At 54.2% G+C, this 16,091-nt stretch overlaps 4 non-coding genes across 4 annotated transcripts; all 4 read left to right on the forward strand.

Annotated features, from left to right (window-relative positions):
• The first annotated feature begins 852 nt into the window (after positions 1 to 852).
• Positions 853 to 1,043, forward strand: LOC148647361 (U2 spliceosomal RNA). The gene has a single exon (XR_015927505.1). It is a non-coding gene; the product is annotated as a U2 spliceosomal RNA (small nuclear RNA).
• Positions 1,044 to 7,229: 6,186 nt separating this feature from the next.
• On the forward strand, positions 7,230 to 7,429 carry LOC148647362 (U2 spliceosomal RNA). Its single transcript, XR_015927045.1, has one exon. It is a non-coding gene; the product is annotated as a U2 spliceosomal RNA (small nuclear RNA).
• A 6,566-nt stretch (positions 7,430 to 13,995) lies between these two features.
• LOC148647363 (U2 spliceosomal RNA) lies at positions 13,996 to 14,187 on the forward strand. Its single transcript, XR_015926827.1, has one exon. It is a non-coding gene; the product is annotated as a U2 spliceosomal RNA (small nuclear RNA).
• Positions 14,188 to 15,052: 865 nt separating this feature from the next.
• On the forward strand, positions 15,053 to 15,243 carry LOC148647364 (U2 spliceosomal RNA). The gene has a single exon (XR_015927379.1). It is a non-coding gene; the product is annotated as a U2 spliceosomal RNA (small nuclear RNA).
• The last annotated feature ends 848 nt before the right edge of the window (positions 15,244 to 16,091 follow it).

The following is a 16,091-nucleotide window of genomic DNA, read 5'->3' on the forward strand; positions in this document are numbered from 1 at the left end:
CTATAGAACACGCATACCAGTACTTTGTACGCTTCTGGTTTGCACAGTTTATGACAGTTTTGACAACATGGTCTAACTCAGTGCCGCATGGAAACGATCTGCCCTGGTATTATAGACATGCTAAACTGTGGGTGGCAAAGTACTGGGACCGGCAGGACACAACAACAGTGCTGAGCCATAGAAAATTATACCAACAACTGATAGAGACCACTAAATCCCCTCCTGAACAGAGAAAGAAAGCAGACGTGTGGACCAGGATCCAGCCGCGAGGCTTGGATCACAGACTGATTGACCTCAACTGGAAGGTGGCATGGGGTAGGCTACCGGTGAGAGAGGTACTTTATAAGCACAAGCTGACAAAAACCTATACATGTCCGCGAGAAGGATGTAAGGCTACAGAGTCAATAAGACATGTTTTTATCGATTGTGTCTTTGTGCAAAAGGTATGGATGAAATGTCAGCGTTTTTTTGATCTTTTAGACGGATCTTTCAGAGTCACAACATCGGTTGTTTTGTACGGGATTAAAGGGGGGGCTAAGAAGGGCAGCCTTCAGTTTTTGTTATGGCTGTTAATAAGCCTCGTCAAATCGGAGGCGTGGGAGGCGCGGGATGTTTTAATTAAAAAGGGGAAAGAAAGATCAGTGCAAGGGGTTTACCAGAAGGTGCTGAATGACATTAAAGGGCGCATACAGAGGGACGTGCAAAGATGGGGCTATCATGCGGCCCGGGAAAGGTGGAAGGGTTTGGTTTTGCTTTAACGTTTTTCATGAGTATTTGTGTTGGGTTTGATCTTGTGAATAATGTAAATGGACGTTTTTGTTTCTTGTTTTTTCTGTTATGATTGATTTGTTTTCTGTTTTTCTATTTTTGCATTAAAAACAAAAAAAAAATCTGTTCTTATCAGTTTAATATCTGATACGTCCCCCATCGGGGGACCACATATTAAACGGATTTTTGGAACAGGGAGCTGGATCAGGAGCTTGCTCCGTCCTCTCCACGCATCGGCCCGGTATTGCAGCGCCTCCGGGAGCGGTGCACCACCTTCTCTCAGCGGTGAAAAGACAGACGTAGGTAGGTAGCTAGCTAGCTAGCTAGCTAGCGAGCGAGCGAGCGAGCGAGCGAGCAAGCAAGCGGAGTGGACTGGAGCTCCTTCTTCTCGGGTCTCGTCCCTCGTCCCTCGTCCATCTGTGTGTCTCTGTGTTCTGTCTCTCTCTCGCCCTCTCGGTTCCCGTGCTCCCTCTGTGCGCTTTCCCGCGTCTCGACTCTCTGGGCAAGCAGGCCGGCCCCCTTTTCGGCTCCCGTGCGTTTTCCCTCCAAAAAACTTAGGTTTTTCAGCCTTTTCCCAGGGAGGCAGGCGTGGCTTGCTTGCTTGCTTGCTTGCTTGCTTGCTTGTGTGTGTGTCCGTCCCCGTCCCTGCAGGCGGGCCCCTTTCGACAGCTGGGCGTTTTCCCTCCCAAAAACTTAGTATATCCACCTTTTCTTTCTTTTTTTTCGGCAGGCAGGCAGGCAGGCGTGTGTGCGCGCGCGCGCGCGTCCCCGTCCCTCCCTCCCGAGAGAGAGCTGCCCCTTGCCTCTGCCCGCAGGTGCTGGCGCTCGGCTTTCGCTTGCAGCCGGTTGGGCGCAGCTGCTGCCGGTGGGAGGGGCCTAAGCTAAGGAGGCCGGGCGGCTGGCGCCCCCTGCGGCTGCGGTCGTTGTCGGGCCGTTGACAGAAGATCAAAGAGCAGGGCCCCCGCCCGGGACTGGCAGGAAGGCAGGCGGGCAGGCAAGAGAGAGGGGGAGCAGAGTCCCGCGGCAGGCCTCTGGCTGCAGGGAGGCCGGCGGCTGCGCGGGTCCCGGGCTCCAGAGGAGTCGGCCTGCGCCACTGTGCGCCAGCGGAACGCCCGCGCGTCGGTCCGCGCCTTTGTGGGCATCGCTTCTCGGCCTTTTGGCCAAGATCAGAAGGCGCGTGGCCTGACCGCGGCTGGACGATTCAAAAGAGACGAGAAGGGCGGCAGAGGAGAGACGGAGGAATACAGACGGAAGGATCCTACGAAGGCGCAGACGACCGGGAAGAAGGCATTGGACCAACACCTGGGGGAACCGGATTCACGAGCCACCACTGGAATCGCTCTGGGTTGAGCCCAGGGGGTGAAGGTGGGGCTCCCAGATGACGGCGGCCGGTGAGTGGGATCCCTTTTTAGCGACCGTGAACCCTCTGTCCCGTGAGGGACAGATGAGGTGCACGGTGCGCTTTATCTTAAAGAAGAAAGAGGATGCGGGAGTATGGATGGTCAGGACACAGTTCGAGAGAAAGATTTTGTTCGATGTGTTGAACATTAAGAAGATCAATATTTTGGGAGTTCAGGATTTTCAGGTGAAGAATATCTATGATGTCACGTTGACTACGAACTACGAATGCCGAAGGGTGTGGGATAGGGCTAACGACTTGAAGGAAACTGACCCTCTTGCGAAATTTATTATTGAACCTCTGTTCGCCCGGGAGTTGAGACCAGTAACTGTGCATATGTATAACCCTCATGTGCCCGAGGTTGATATAGCCATCTTCCTAAGAAGATACCTTGATATCCAAGGGGAGGGGAAGAAAATCTTGGATGAGGAAGATATATGGACTTTTAAGAGACGGTTTATGGCAAGGTTTCGGCCGTGTAAGACCTCCCCTGGGGGGGTGCTACACCCTCCGGCATCCTTTTATATCGGGCCAAATAAGGGGTATCTGAGTTACGCTGGGCAGCCTAAAACCTGTAGGAAGTGTGGCCAGGAAGGACATGTGGTAGCAGACTGCACGGAACAGCTTTGTAGGCGCTGCGGTCAGGTCGGGCACTCGGCAGTGTCTTGCCGTGAGGCCAGGGTGTGCAACCTGTGCGGTGAACAAGGCCACATGTATAGGGCTTGCCCGCAGAAAATTAAGACCTTTGCGTCCGTAGTTGCAGACAGGGGAGAGGAACAAGCCGGACCATCAGTGAGAACAAGGAGGAACGATGAAGAGGGCACTCACCTGAATGAAGATCTCGCCCTCCAGGAGGTTGACACTGATGCTCTGGCTCAGGTTTCGGACCCAGAGCCCCAGGCGTCCAGATCGGGTATGCAGGACCTCCTCGCTGGATTACCGGAGATGGGAGCGAATGAGGAACCCGGGGAGAAGGAACCCTCAGAATCTGGCTGGATGAAACCAAAAAGGAGGGGAAAAAAGTCAAAGAAGAGGGAGAGAACCGCCTCGGACGAGGACAACACAGGGGTGGTAGAGAAGAAGTACAAAGAGATCGACATTCCGTCGGAGGAAGAGGCTGGCATGGAAGAGGAAGACTACTCTGATTCAGAGGTACAGCCTCAAAAGGAGGGAGACTATAATCCAGACGAGAGCCGGGAAATGGAGGAAGACCCCAGCATTGAGGGAGAGGTAGTGGGGAGTCCTGCGGAAGAGGAGGACAACGACTCTCCAAAAGACCCAGGCCCGGTAGATGAAGGGGAAGAGGAGGAGAGAGAACCCCCCCAACCTACATCTGAAGCAGGGGGGTCAGTAACCGCCCACGTTTCTGTCGCACGCCCCCAGGTCGTAATGCCCGGGGACGTGGCGATTGGCTCCGAACTTTGTCTACAGCCTGAGAGATCCTCCGATTCGGACTCGGACGCCTCACTGCCCCTCAGCGGTGTAACGGCTCAGGAAGAATCTCCCCCGTCCTTTTCCCCCGTTACATCTCTCAGCGACGCTATGTCGCCAAATGTAGACGGTATGGAAGATGCCCTGCATGGCCTTCTGGGTTCACTGTATTGAAGGCTACTTTCATGAGCGAGAGAGATGGGAACCTCCCCCCCTCCCGAGGCAGAGTGCATTCTCTGCTCCATTAACACCAGGGGTCTTAAAGATAAGATCAAACGTAACGGCGTCTTTGAATTCCTGGCTGAAAGGCGGTTTTCTTTTTGTTTCCTACAAGAAGTCCACCTCGGATCAGAGAGAGACGTGTCCGAATTCAGGAAGGACTGGCGTACTGGGGACTCTTGGTGGAGTGTGGGGGGTGTGCATTCCTCGGGGGTGGGGATCCTTTGCGGGACTCCTAATTTCTCTCCAAGCGAGGTTGTCTCTGTAATTCCAGGGAGGCTGTTGGTAGTGGATGGTGTGTGGGAGTGTATGCGTGTGCGTGTGATTGGAGTGTATGCACCAGCGGATAGGCGCCTTCAGGGGGCCTTCCTGAGAGAGTTAGAGCCCCTCCTCTATACAAATAGAGTGGTACTGATGGGTGGAGATTTTAACATCGATCTCGGTGATGTGAGTGGTTCGGGAGTGAGTGGTCTGCGTGAGATTGCACAACGTTTCAAACTGCATGACTGTTTTGGTGATTTTGGCCCGGCCTCCAAGGCTTATACCTGGAGTAATGGGCGAGGGATATTCCGAAGGCTAGATTATGTATTCACCACCCTAAAAGGGGTGACTCGGGCCAGGCAGGTGGTTCCAGTATGGTTCTCTGACCACCTCTTACTGTCGGCAACTGTGACCTCTGATGGTTTCCGGACAAGACCACAGCACTGGAAGCTGAACACGCAGGTCCTGTCCGAGGAGAAATATCTTACTCGGATAGTTGACCTGCTGTGCGGCTTCCAGAGGAAACGGTGGAGGTTTCCTACGGCGGTCCTCTGGTGGGAGGCCTGTAAAAAGGCCATCGCCAAGGCCTCCGTGAGTTACTGTAGGCACAGGAGATCTGTGGGTAAGGCGGCGCTAGCTAATTTACAAAAAGAGCTAGAAGGCCTATATGTGGCGTTTAATGAGGGTGGTTCCTTCGACGCAGCAAAAGCCACAGAAATCCGGCACGCTTTGAGCGAGACCTGGTCCTCGCGAGCTAGAGAGTTCCTGTTCAGGCTCAAGGGTGAGCTTTTGGAAAGCCATGAGAAGTGCTCGTCCCACTTCTTCGGCGCGGTCCGCGCGCGGCAGGCAAGGACCAGCTTCGAGGCGCTACGGAAGGTGGATGGCTCAGTAACACAGGATGGGCTTGAAATGGAGGAGTGCGCCTCGGAGTTTTACAGGTCCTTGTTTGCGGAAAAACCCGTGGACGCGGGCCGTTGGGAGAAGTGGTTGACGGGCATAGACGGGCGAACTGAGGTTCCTCTGGGCTTGGACGGGGATCTAACGGCCGCGGAGGTGAAGGAAGCCATGGCCGGCCTGCGTCGGGGAACCGCCCCCGGCGTCGACGGCCTGCCCATAGATTTCTATGTTGCCTTTTGGGACACGCTTCAGCCCATGCTCATGGAGGTCTTCCGGGAAATACTGCAAGTCGGGGAGATGGGAACAACAATGAAGGTAGGAGTCTTGTCTCTTATCTTCAAAAAGGGTGATAAGGCAGATCTGGAAAACTGGAGGCCGATCCAGTTACTCTGCACCGATTATAAGATCTTGGCAAGAGTACTGGGTAGGAGGCTGAGGAAGGTGATGCCAGATCTGGTTAGTAAGCACCAGACTTGCAGTGTAGAGGGCCGGAAAATAGCTTGGAATCTCCATCTCATCAGAGACACGGTTGCCTGGGTAGAAGATCGGAACCTAGAGCTCATGCTGGTCAGTCTCGACCAGAGTAAGGCCTTTGATAGGGTTCACCATGCCTTCCTCTGGGAGGTTCTGGCGCGGCTGGGCTTGAGCCATGCCTTCATCAGGTGGATCAAGACACTTTACAATGGTGTGGTATCACGGGTGTGCATCAACGGGAGGTTGGGAGCGGGAGTGCCGGTCGGTTGTGGGGTGAGGCAGGGTTGTCCCCTGTCTCCCCTCCTTTACGTCCTGTACACCGAGCCCCTCCTCCTAGCAATTCACAAGGATCCCCTGATTGAGGGCGTGGTGGTTCCAGGCAGTGGGGGTGAGCAGGTAAAAGTCGCGGCCTATGCTGACGACATCTCACTGTTCCTTACATCCGAAAGGAGTATGTACCGGGTACTTGAGTTGATGGAGGACCTCTCAGCAGGCACCGGGTCCTGTCTAAACAGGGACAAGTGTGCCATCAAGTACTTTGGCAAGTGGAAGGACAGGAGAGACGAGGTCGCGGGCCTCCCCCTGGAGCCGGGTCCATTAAAGATCTTGGGCATCCGATTTCACTCGGGCGATTCCGCGAGATTGAATTGGGAGGACAAGCTTCGGCGGGTAAACCAGAGGTTGGGTATGTGGCAGGATAGGACACTTTCCTATACAGGGAAGGTCCTAGTAATCAAGGTGGACATCCTGCCATTGCTAGTGCATCTGGCCAGGGTGTTTCCCTTACCTGCCAGCATGAGGAGGGATCTCGTTAGAGCAGTCTTCCGGTTCATCTGGGGTGCGGGTTATGAGTACATCGCCCGAGTGCACATGTGTAGACCGGTAGAGGAAGGGGGGAGGGCCGTTCCAGATTTGCCGGCCAAACTGGATACCCTGTTTGTGTCCGGCCTGTGTATGATCCTCCATGAGGACCCTGACCACCTGTGCGTGTGCTACGTAAAGCTGTGGTTATCTGTCATGATGAGGCACCTTGTGGCTTGGTCCAATAGGACGCCTAAGGCCGAAAGGCTGCCCCCGCACTACAGGCACGCCGTAAAGTGGCTGAAAAAGTACCCTGCAGCCAGGGAGGGGCGGGCGTCCTTAGACCACAAGGCCTTATACAGGACAGTGGTCGCAAAGGCCGGCCCGGCAGTGGTCGGGGTTTCGGAAGAAGGCTGGCGGCAAATTCAGCCTGTTGGTCTTGACAACAGGTTAAAAGACCTTAATTGGCTGGCCAGATGGAATCGTATGCCGGTCCGGGAGACATTGCATAGTCACGGTCTTTCGAGACAAAATCGGTGTCCCCGCCCGGATTGCGCGGAGATCGAAACAGTCATGCATGTTTTCTGGGGGTGCACCTTTTCACAACAGGTATGGAAGAAGAGCGAATGGTTGTTGGAGAGAGTGAGTACGGATTTTAACTTGACTGCACAGATAGTATTGAAAGGGGTTCTGGGACCACGTAAATGGAACTGTGGTTTCCTTTTGTGGCTCATTATCAGTCTAGTTAAATGGTTTTTGTGGATGTCACGTAAAGAATTAGTAGAGCACGGGAAGGGGGATTCACCGGACACAATAGTTTGGAAAATTCAGCACGATATTGGGAGAAGGGTTAAGTGGGATATCTCACGGTGGGGTTTTTCTGCAGCAAAGGAACGATGGAAGGGTCTTTTTTCTTTAGGTTAATTTCTGTGTGTTGTCGGGGGTTGTAGGTAACTATGTCTTGTATGTATTGTTTTGTATATTTTGTATTTTTGTAATAAAAAAAAAAAAAAAAAAAAAAAAAAATCTGTTCTTATCAGTTTAATATCTGATACGTCCCCCATCGGGGGACCACATATTAAACGGATTTTTGGAACAGGGAGCTGGATCAGGAGCTTGCTCCGTCCTCTCCACGCATCGGCCCGGTATTGCAGCGCCTCCGGGAGCGGTGCACCACCTTCTCTCAGCGGTGAAAAGACAGACGTAGGTAGGTAGCTAGCTAGCTAGCTAGCTAGCGAGCGAGCGAGCGAGCGAGCGAGCAAGCAAGCGGAGTGGACTGGAGCTCCTTCTTCTCGGGTCTCGTCCCTCGTCCCTCGTCCATCTGTGTGTCTCTGTGTTCTGTCTCTCTCTCGCCCTCTCGGTTCCCGTGCTCCCTCTGTGCGCTTTCCCGCGTCTCGACTCTCTGGGCAAGCAGGCCGGCCCCCTTTTCGGCTCCCGTGCGTTTTCCCTCCAAAAAACTTAGGTTTTTCAGCCTTTTCCCAGGGAGGCAGGCGTGGCTTGCTTGCTTGCTTGCTTGCTTGCTTGCTTGTGTGTGTGTCCGTCCCCGTCCCTGCAGGCGGGCCCCTTTCGACAGCTGGGCGTTTTCCCTCCCAAAAACTTAGTATATCCACCTTTTCTTTCTTTTTTTTCGGCAGGCAGGCAGGCAGGCGTGTGTGCGCGCGCGCGCGCGTCCCCGTCCCTCCCTCCCGAGAGAGAGCTGCCCCTTGCCTCTGCCCGCAGGTGCTGGCGCTCGGCTTTCGCTTGCAGCCGGTTGGGCGCAGCTGCTGCCGGTGGGAGGGGCCTAAGCTAAGGAGGCCGGGCGGCTGGCGCCCCCTGCGGCTGCGGTCGTTGTCGGGCCGTTGACAGAAGATCAAAGAGCAGGGCCCCCGCCCGGGACTGGCAGGAAGGCAGGCGGGCAGGCAAGAGAGAGGGGGAGCAGAGTCCCGCGGCAGGCCTCTGGCTGCAGGGAGGCCGGCGGCTGCGCGGGTCCCGGGCTCCAGAGGAGTCGGCCTGCGCCACTGTGCGCCAGCGGAACGCCCGCGCGTCGGTCCGCGCCTTTGTGGGCATCGCTTCTCGGCCTTTTGGCTCAGATCTGAAAGTACGTGGCCTGACCGCGGCTTGACGACTGGGCTGGGGGACGAGATAGCAGCGACGGAGAGGAGAGAGGGGAGCATCGGCGGCGACGGCGGCGGAAGCCTTTTTTTCTGCGACTTACCAGAGGGAGCGGCGGAGCGGAGAGGACGGAGGGATGGAGCCGGCTCCTGATGGTGCTTTTGCTACGGCAGGGAGGACCCTGGCCGGAGAAGAATTTAGAAGACCTGGAAGAGGATCTGAGGAAGAAGGAAGGAGAGTTGATGTGGCAGTTGCAGCTTCGGGGAGCAGTGTGGTGGCAAGGTCAGTAGAGGCCGCTGATAGCAGAGAAGGAAGACCTGGAAAAGGACCGGAGAAGGACGGTGGGAGAAGCTATGCGGCTGCTGCTGCTTCAGCGAGAAGTTCAGCGGGGAGACCATCAGAGGGCGCTGGCAGCAGGGAAGGTCAGTTTCGGCACACAATTCGGTTTGTGCAAAAAGCAGAATTGGGGGAACGGGCCTTGAGAGACAGGGGAATCTTCGGGGACGACATAGTTCGTGGAGTCTTCGGTCTAAGCCCCACGGATGTTTATTGTTTACAGGACTTTTTGGGTAAGAAAACATATGACCTGTTTCTGGTGAATAGAGTGGTCTGCCACAGAGTGTGGGAGATGGTGAAGGCTAAGAGGAATGAGAAGCCTCTGAGTGATTACATTATCGAGCCTTTATTTGTAAGAGAAAACAGGCCCTTAGTTGTTCAGATGTTCAACCCATACGTGCCGGAAGAGGACATAGAGGTGTTCCTGAAACGTTTTGTGGATATAACAGCAAAGGGCGTAAGAATAAATGACAGGAACGGCTATTGGTCGGGGAAGTTCCGATATTTTGTGCGTTTGAGGACCCTCAGTGCCCAAGAGGATGGCTACCTGCATCCTCCTGCAATGTTTTTTATCGGGGCTAATCGGGGTTATGTCAACTACCCGGGACAGCCGCTAACCTGCAGGAGATGTGGAGGAGAAGGACATTTTGCAGCCAACTGCAGGGAAACAGTCTGCAAGCGATGTGGCAGGCCGGGACACCAGGGTGCTGAGTGCAAGGCGGTGAGGACCTGCAACCTGTGCGGGGCGGAAGATCATTTGTATAAGGACTGCCCCTTGAGCCATGATCCGGTAAGTAGGGGAGCGGCAGGGGGCGTGCCTGAGGCTGCTGGGCCTTCCTCGGCCATTTCTGTTTCAGGTGCAGAAGACAGGGAGGAGGAGACCAGGGAGACGGGGGAAATGGAAGAAGGAACGTCTGGGGGATCGACAGATGACGACAGGCAGAAACCGGTGGCAGACCAAGAAGCTGAGGACAGAGGGCCTGCTTTGAGCCCGGAGGTAGACTTGGAGGAGGGTTCCACAGGGGTGGAGGAAATTGCTGCTCGGACTGCTAGAAATTTGGAGACCATGCAGGACATTATGAACACTCTCCAACAGACTATGGGGGAAAAGGAAGGGGGAATGGATTGGTCGGGCGGGACCGCTAAGAGGAAATTGGAAGGGGGGGAGAGCAGCGAGGAGGACTCTACCCCGGAGGTGGTAGCAGAGACAGCCCTTCAGCCTAGTTCTGAGCCTGATAAGCAGGCGGAAGGGGAGTCGGGGCATAGCAAGCGGCCCTGTGGGGCTGTAGTGGTAATGGCCGCGGTGACGGAAGATTTTCTAGAAGAGCAAAAGATAGATGAAGAGGGGCAGATTGATCTGTCCTCTTGCCCCGGTTTGTCTGCATTAGTACAGGAGGGGGTTATTTTTGAGTTGGAGGGTAGAAACCTCATTAAGATCACGTGTAGGGACCTTAACATAGCAACGGATGCACAACGAGCATTGCTAGATATACTTAAGGACAGGGAACATCAAAAGGCAGGGGACATGGCCAAAAGAGACCGCCAAAGACGGTACGATGACTTACGCCGTAGGGTGCGACAGTCGGGGAGCCTCTACAGACTTGACCTCGAGACCTCCAGTGCTTTCCTGAAGCATTCCACTTGGTATCGAGAAGGGGTGAGATACCCCAAGGGTTTTGAGAAAATTAAAGAAATCCTGAGGCAATTTGGCAGTGTCAAGCCTAGTTTTGATCACAGCGGAAGGGAAGTGCTGGGAATGGGTCTCGAGGGAAAGAAGAAGGAGGACGTGGTGCGGTGCGCATACGAGCTCCAGACCTACATCAAAGAGGGAGAAGGTAAAGTCCAGAAATCCTGGGCCTAAATGACCAGCAGCTACTTGACCTTGAATGTGCGAGGGCTACGGGATAAGTCCAAGAGGGTAGCTGTTTTTGCGGCTTTAAAAGACCTAAGGTCTAGTGTGTGTTTTTTGCAGGAGGTCCACCTTAAAGATGGAAAGGATGTGGAGGAACTGACTGCTTTGTGGGACCGTGGTCCCTCAAGGTGGAGTACTGGAGGTGTGCACTCCTCTGGAGTAGGGATCCTTTTCGGGGACCCTCAAACAGAGTGTGGGGAGGTGAGAGTGAGCGTGCCGGGAAGATTGTTGAGTGTCGATGCAAGAATGGATGGGATTGATTTTAGATTTGTGTGTGTGTATGCGCCAGCAGCAATGAGGGAGAGGAGGGATTTTTTAACTCATTTGGGCACATTGTGTGTCACAAATAGAGTAGTGGTGATTGGAGGCGATTTTAATATAGACATTGATAAGGAGAAGGAGGGGGATGCCAGAGTGGTCAGAGACATGTTAAAAATGTATAACCTAAAAGACTGTTACAAAGAGGCTCATCCGCAGCGGGGGGGATACACCTGGAGCAACACCAGAGGTGTAGTTAAAAGGCTGGATTACATTTTTACCTCTAGTTCAGTGGTAGTGGAGACAGTTAAGATCACTCCAGTGTGGTTTTCTGACCACTGTATGGCAGAGGTTCGAGTAGCAAGATCTGGGACTGAATTTGGCAGGGGGGTGTGGAGATTGAACTGCGTCGTTCTGGAGGAGAAGGCGTACTTGAAGATGATGGAGAAACTTTTAGTGCGGTGCTTAAATAACGGAGTGGGAGATAGGTCTCTGCTGGAGATCTGGGAGGAAACCAAAGAAATAATAGGGAAGGCTTCTAGAAAGTACTGTAGGGAAAGGAGGAGGAGGGAAAGGAAAGAGCTTGAAAGCCTAGAGAAGGAGTTGGAAGTGGCTTTTAGGGGTGGAGAGGATGGGACTCCTTCAAGCGAAAACCAGGTAGCTACCTTACTGAAACAAATTAGGAAGCACCACGAGCGAAGGGCGAGGGAGTTCCTGTTTCGGGCGCGTGTGGAGTTTTTAGATCACTATGAGACGTGCTCCAAATATTTTTTTAACAGGATCCGAGGAAGACAAGAGAAAAGGGTTTTTCATTCCATCCTAGCTACCAGCGGGAAGCAGGTAACGGACCGGGAGGGGATGCTCAGAGAAGCGGCTAGGTTTTACGAAGAGCTTTTCGCTGAGAAGGTATGTGAGAGGGAAGCTGCAGAAGAGGTCCTTCAGACCCTGCAAGCAACCCTGACGGAGGAAGAGAGAGAAAACTTGGAAAGGCCCTTTGAGCTGTCAGAGTTAGAGGCAGCAATGAGATCCTTGAAAAAGGGGAAAGTGCCGGGGGTGGATGGGATCCCTGTAGAGTTTTACAGGACCTTCTGGCCGATCTTAGGACCCTTCCTCTTGGAGGTGATGGGGGAGATTTTCAGTAAGAAGAGCATGGGAAAATCAATGAGGGAGGGTATTTTAACGCTGGTCTTTAAAAAAGGAGACCGAACCGAGCTTAAAAATTGGAGACCCTTAACCTTGTTGTGTGTGGACTATAAGATCATGGCTAAATTGCTTGTTCACAGACTTTCGAGTGTGATGGCTACTATAATCGGCAGGGACCAGACATGCGGAGTCAGAGGAAGATCAGGGAGGTGGACGCTGCAATTATTGAGAGACATCATCGCATGGGCGGAGCAAAGGAAGGTACCATTAATGCTTGTCAATTTAGATTTGGAAAAAGCATTTGATAGGGTGTCCCATGATTTTTTGTGGCTGATTTTGGAGAAGATGGGGTTTGGGCCAATCATGATTGACTGGCTAAAGACCTTGTACAGCAAGGTGGGCAGTAGGGCTGTTATAAATGGTTGGCTGGGCAACCTAGTGAGTCAGAAGGCGGGGGTGAGACAGGGCTGCCCTCTCTCCCCTTTGTTGTTTGCAATTTATATGGAGCCTTTTGCGGCGGCCATTCGAGCTGAAAAGGGAATAGATGGTTTGATACTGCCAGGCAGTGGGGGAGAGAGGGTTAAATTGACAATGTATGCAGACGACGTGACCCTTGTAGTGGACTCAACTTTCAGCCTAAAAGCTGCCTTGGAAGTTTTTAAAACCTTTGCGAGGGCATCTGGGGCAGCTCTTAATGCGAGCAAAAGTCTAGTCAAGACTTTCGGCCCCTGGGATGCGACGCAACAATGGTTTGGGGGTTTTAAACTGTGCACAGGACCTTTTAAAGTCCTGGGAGTGGACTTTTTGCGAAGAGGCTCAGGAGGCCACAACTGGGGCTCCAGGATAGAGAAGGCAAGGAGGAAGATGGGGCTGTGGACCAAGCTAAAATTGACCATGGTGGGTAAAATTTTAGTATTAAAAGTAGACATACTGCCTCTTTTCGTCTACTTGGTGTACGTGTACCCCTTGCCGCCGAGGTACAGACGACTTTTGGTCGGCGAAGTCTTCCGGTTTGTATGGGGTGGCAGATACGAGTATGTCAAGCGTGTGGATATGGTCCGGAGGCTGGAGCAGGGGGGTAGGGAAGTTCCAGACTTTCCATTGAAGCTTGATTGTATATATGTTTCCAACTTATGTCTAGCTTTGGGTTCCCCTATAGAACACGCATACCAGTACTTTGTACGCTTCTGGTTTGCACAGTTTATGACAGTTTTGACAACATGGTCTAACTCAGTGCCGCATGGAAACGATCTGCCCTGGTATTATAGACATGCTAAACTGTGGGTGGCAAAGTACTGGGACCGGCAGGACACAACAACAGTGCTGAGCCATAGAAAATTATACCAACAACTGATAGAGACCACTAAATCCCCTCCTGAACAGAGAAAGAAAGCAGACGTGTGGACCAGGATCCAGCCGCGAGGCTTGGATCACAGACTGATTGACCTCAACTGGAAGGTGGCATGGGGTAGGCTACCGGTGAGAGAGGTACTTTATAAGCACAAGCTGACAAAAACCTATACATGTCCGCGAGAAGGATGTAAGGCTACAGAGTCAATAAGACATGTTTTTATCGATTGTGTCTTTGTGCAAAAGGTATGGATGAAATGTCAGCGTTTTTTTGATCTTTTAGACGGATCTTTCAGAGTCACAACATCGGTTGTTTTGTACGGGATTAAAGGGGGGGCTAAGAAGGGCAGCCTTCAGTTTTTGTTATGGCTGTTAATAAGCCTCGTCAAATCGGAGGCGTGGGAGGCGCGGGATGTTTTAATTAAAAAGGGGAAAGAAAGATCAGTGCAAGGGGTTTACCAGAAGGTGCTGAATGACATTAAAGGGCGCATACAGAGGGACGTGCAAAGATGGGGCTATCATGCGGCCCGGGAAAGGTGGAAGGGTTTGGTTTTGCTTTAACGTTTTTCATGAGTATTTGTGTTGGGTTTGATCTTGTGAATAATGTAAATGGACGTTTTTGTTTCTTGTTTTTTCTGTTATGATTGATTTGTTTTCTGTTTTTCTATTTTTGCATTAAAAACAAAAAAAAAAATCTGTTCTTATCAGTTTAATATCTGATACGTCCCCCATCGGGGGACCACATATTAAACGGATTTTTGGAACAGGGAGCTGGATCAGGAGCTTGCTCCGTCCTCTCCACGCATCGGCCCGGTATTGCAGCGCCTCCGGGAGCGGTGCACCACCTTCTCTCAGCGGTGAAAAGACAGACGTAGGTAGGTAGCTAGCTAGCTAGCTAGCTAGCGAGCGAGCGAGCGAGCGAGCGAGCAAGCAAGCGGAGTGGACTGGAGCTCCTTCTTCTCGGGTCTCGTCCCTCGTCCCTCGTCCATCTGTGTGTCTCTGTGTTCTGTCTCTCTCTCGCCCTCTCGGTTCCCGTGCTCCCTCTGTGCGCTTTCCCGCGTCTCGACTCTCTGGGCAAGCAGGCCGGCCCCCTTTTCGGCTCCCGTGCGTTTTCCCTCCAAAAAACTTAGGTTTTTCAGCCTTTTCCCAGGGAGGCAGGCGTGGCTTGCTTGCTTGCTTGCTTGCTTGCTTGCTTGTGTGTGTGTCCGTCCCCGTCCCTGCAGGCGGGCCCCTTTCGACAGCTGGGCGTTTTCCCTCCCAAAAACTTAGTATATCCACCTTTTCTTTCTTTTTTTTCGGCAGGCAGGCAGGCAGGCGTGTGTGCGCGCGCGCGCGCGTCCCCGTCCCTCCCTCCCGAGAGAGAGCTGCCCCTTGCCTCTGCCCGCAGGTGCTGGCGCTCGGCTTTCGCTTGCAGCCGGTTGGGCGCAGCTGCTGCCGGTGGGAGGGGCCTAAGCTAAGGAGGCCGGGCGGCTGGCGCCCCCTGCGGCTGCGGTCGTTGTCGGGCCGTTGACAGAAGATCAAAGAGCAGGGCCCCCGCCCGGGACTGGCAGGAAGGCAGGCGGGCAGGCAAGAGAGAGGGGGAGCAGAGTCCCGCGGCAGGCCTCTGGCTGCAGGGAGGCCGGCGGCTGCGCGGGTCCCGGGCTCCAGAGGAGTCGGCCTGCGCCACTGTGCGCCAGCGGAACGCCCGCGCGTCGGTCCGCGCCTTTGTGGGCATCGCTTCTCGGCCTTTTGGCTAAGATCAAGTGTAGTATCTGTTCTTATCAGTTTAATATCTGATACGTCCCCCATCGGGGGACCACATATTAAACGGATTTTTGGAACAGGGAGCTGGATCAGGAGCTTGCTCCGTCCTCTCCACGCATCGGCCCGGTATTGCAGCGCCTCCGGGAGCGGTGCACCACCTTCTCTCAGCGGTGAAAAGACAGACGTAGGTAGGTAGCTAGCTAGCTAGCTAGCTAGCGAGCGAGCGAGCGAGCGAGCGAGCGAGCAAGCAAGCGGAGTGGACTGGAGCTCCTTCTTCTCGGGTCTCGTCCCTCGTCCCTCGTCCATCTGTGTGTCTCTGTGTTCTGTCTCTCTCTCGCCCTCTCGGTTCCCGTGCTCCCTCTGTGCGCTTTCCCGCGTCTCGACTCTCTGGGCAAGCAGGCCGGCCCCCTTTTCGGCTCCCGTGCGTTTTCCCTCCAAAAAACTTAGGTTTTTCAGCCTTTTCCCAGGGAGGCAGGCGTGGCTTGCTTGCTTGCTTGCTTGCTTGCTTGCTTGTGTGTGTGTCCGTCCCCGTCCCTGCAGGCGGGCCCCTTTCGACAGCTGGGCGTTTTCCCTCCCAAAAACTTAGTATATCCACCTTTTCTTTCTTTTTTTTCGGCAGGCAGGCAGGCAGGCGTGTGTGCGCGCGCGCGCGCGTCCCCGTCCCTCCCTCCCGAGAGAGAGCTGCCCCTTGCCTCTGCCCGCAGGTGCTGGCGCTCGGCTTTCGCTTGCAGCCGGTTGGGCGCAGCTGCTGCCGGTGGGAGGGGCCTAAGCTAAGGAGGCCGGGCGGCTGGCGCCCCCTGCGGCTGCGGTCGTTGTCGGGCCGTTGACAGAAGATCAAAGAGCAGGGCCCCCGCCCGGGACTGGCAGGAAGGCAGGCGGGCAGGCAAGAGAGAGGGGGAGCAGAGTCCCGCGGCAGGCCTCTGGCTGCAGGGAGGCCGGCGGCTGCGCGGGTCCCGGGCTCCAGAGGAGTCGGCCTGCGCCACTGTGCGCCAGCGGAACGCCCGCGCG

The sequence above is a fragment of the Lepisosteus platostomus genome, chromosome 15, assembly GCF_059453375.1.
Source record: "Lepisosteus platostomus isolate fLepPlt1 chromosome 15, fLepPlt1.hap1, whole genome shotgun sequence".
Taxonomy (NCBI): Eukaryota; Metazoa; Chordata; class Actinopteri; order Semionotiformes; family Lepisosteidae; genus Lepisosteus; species Lepisosteus platostomus.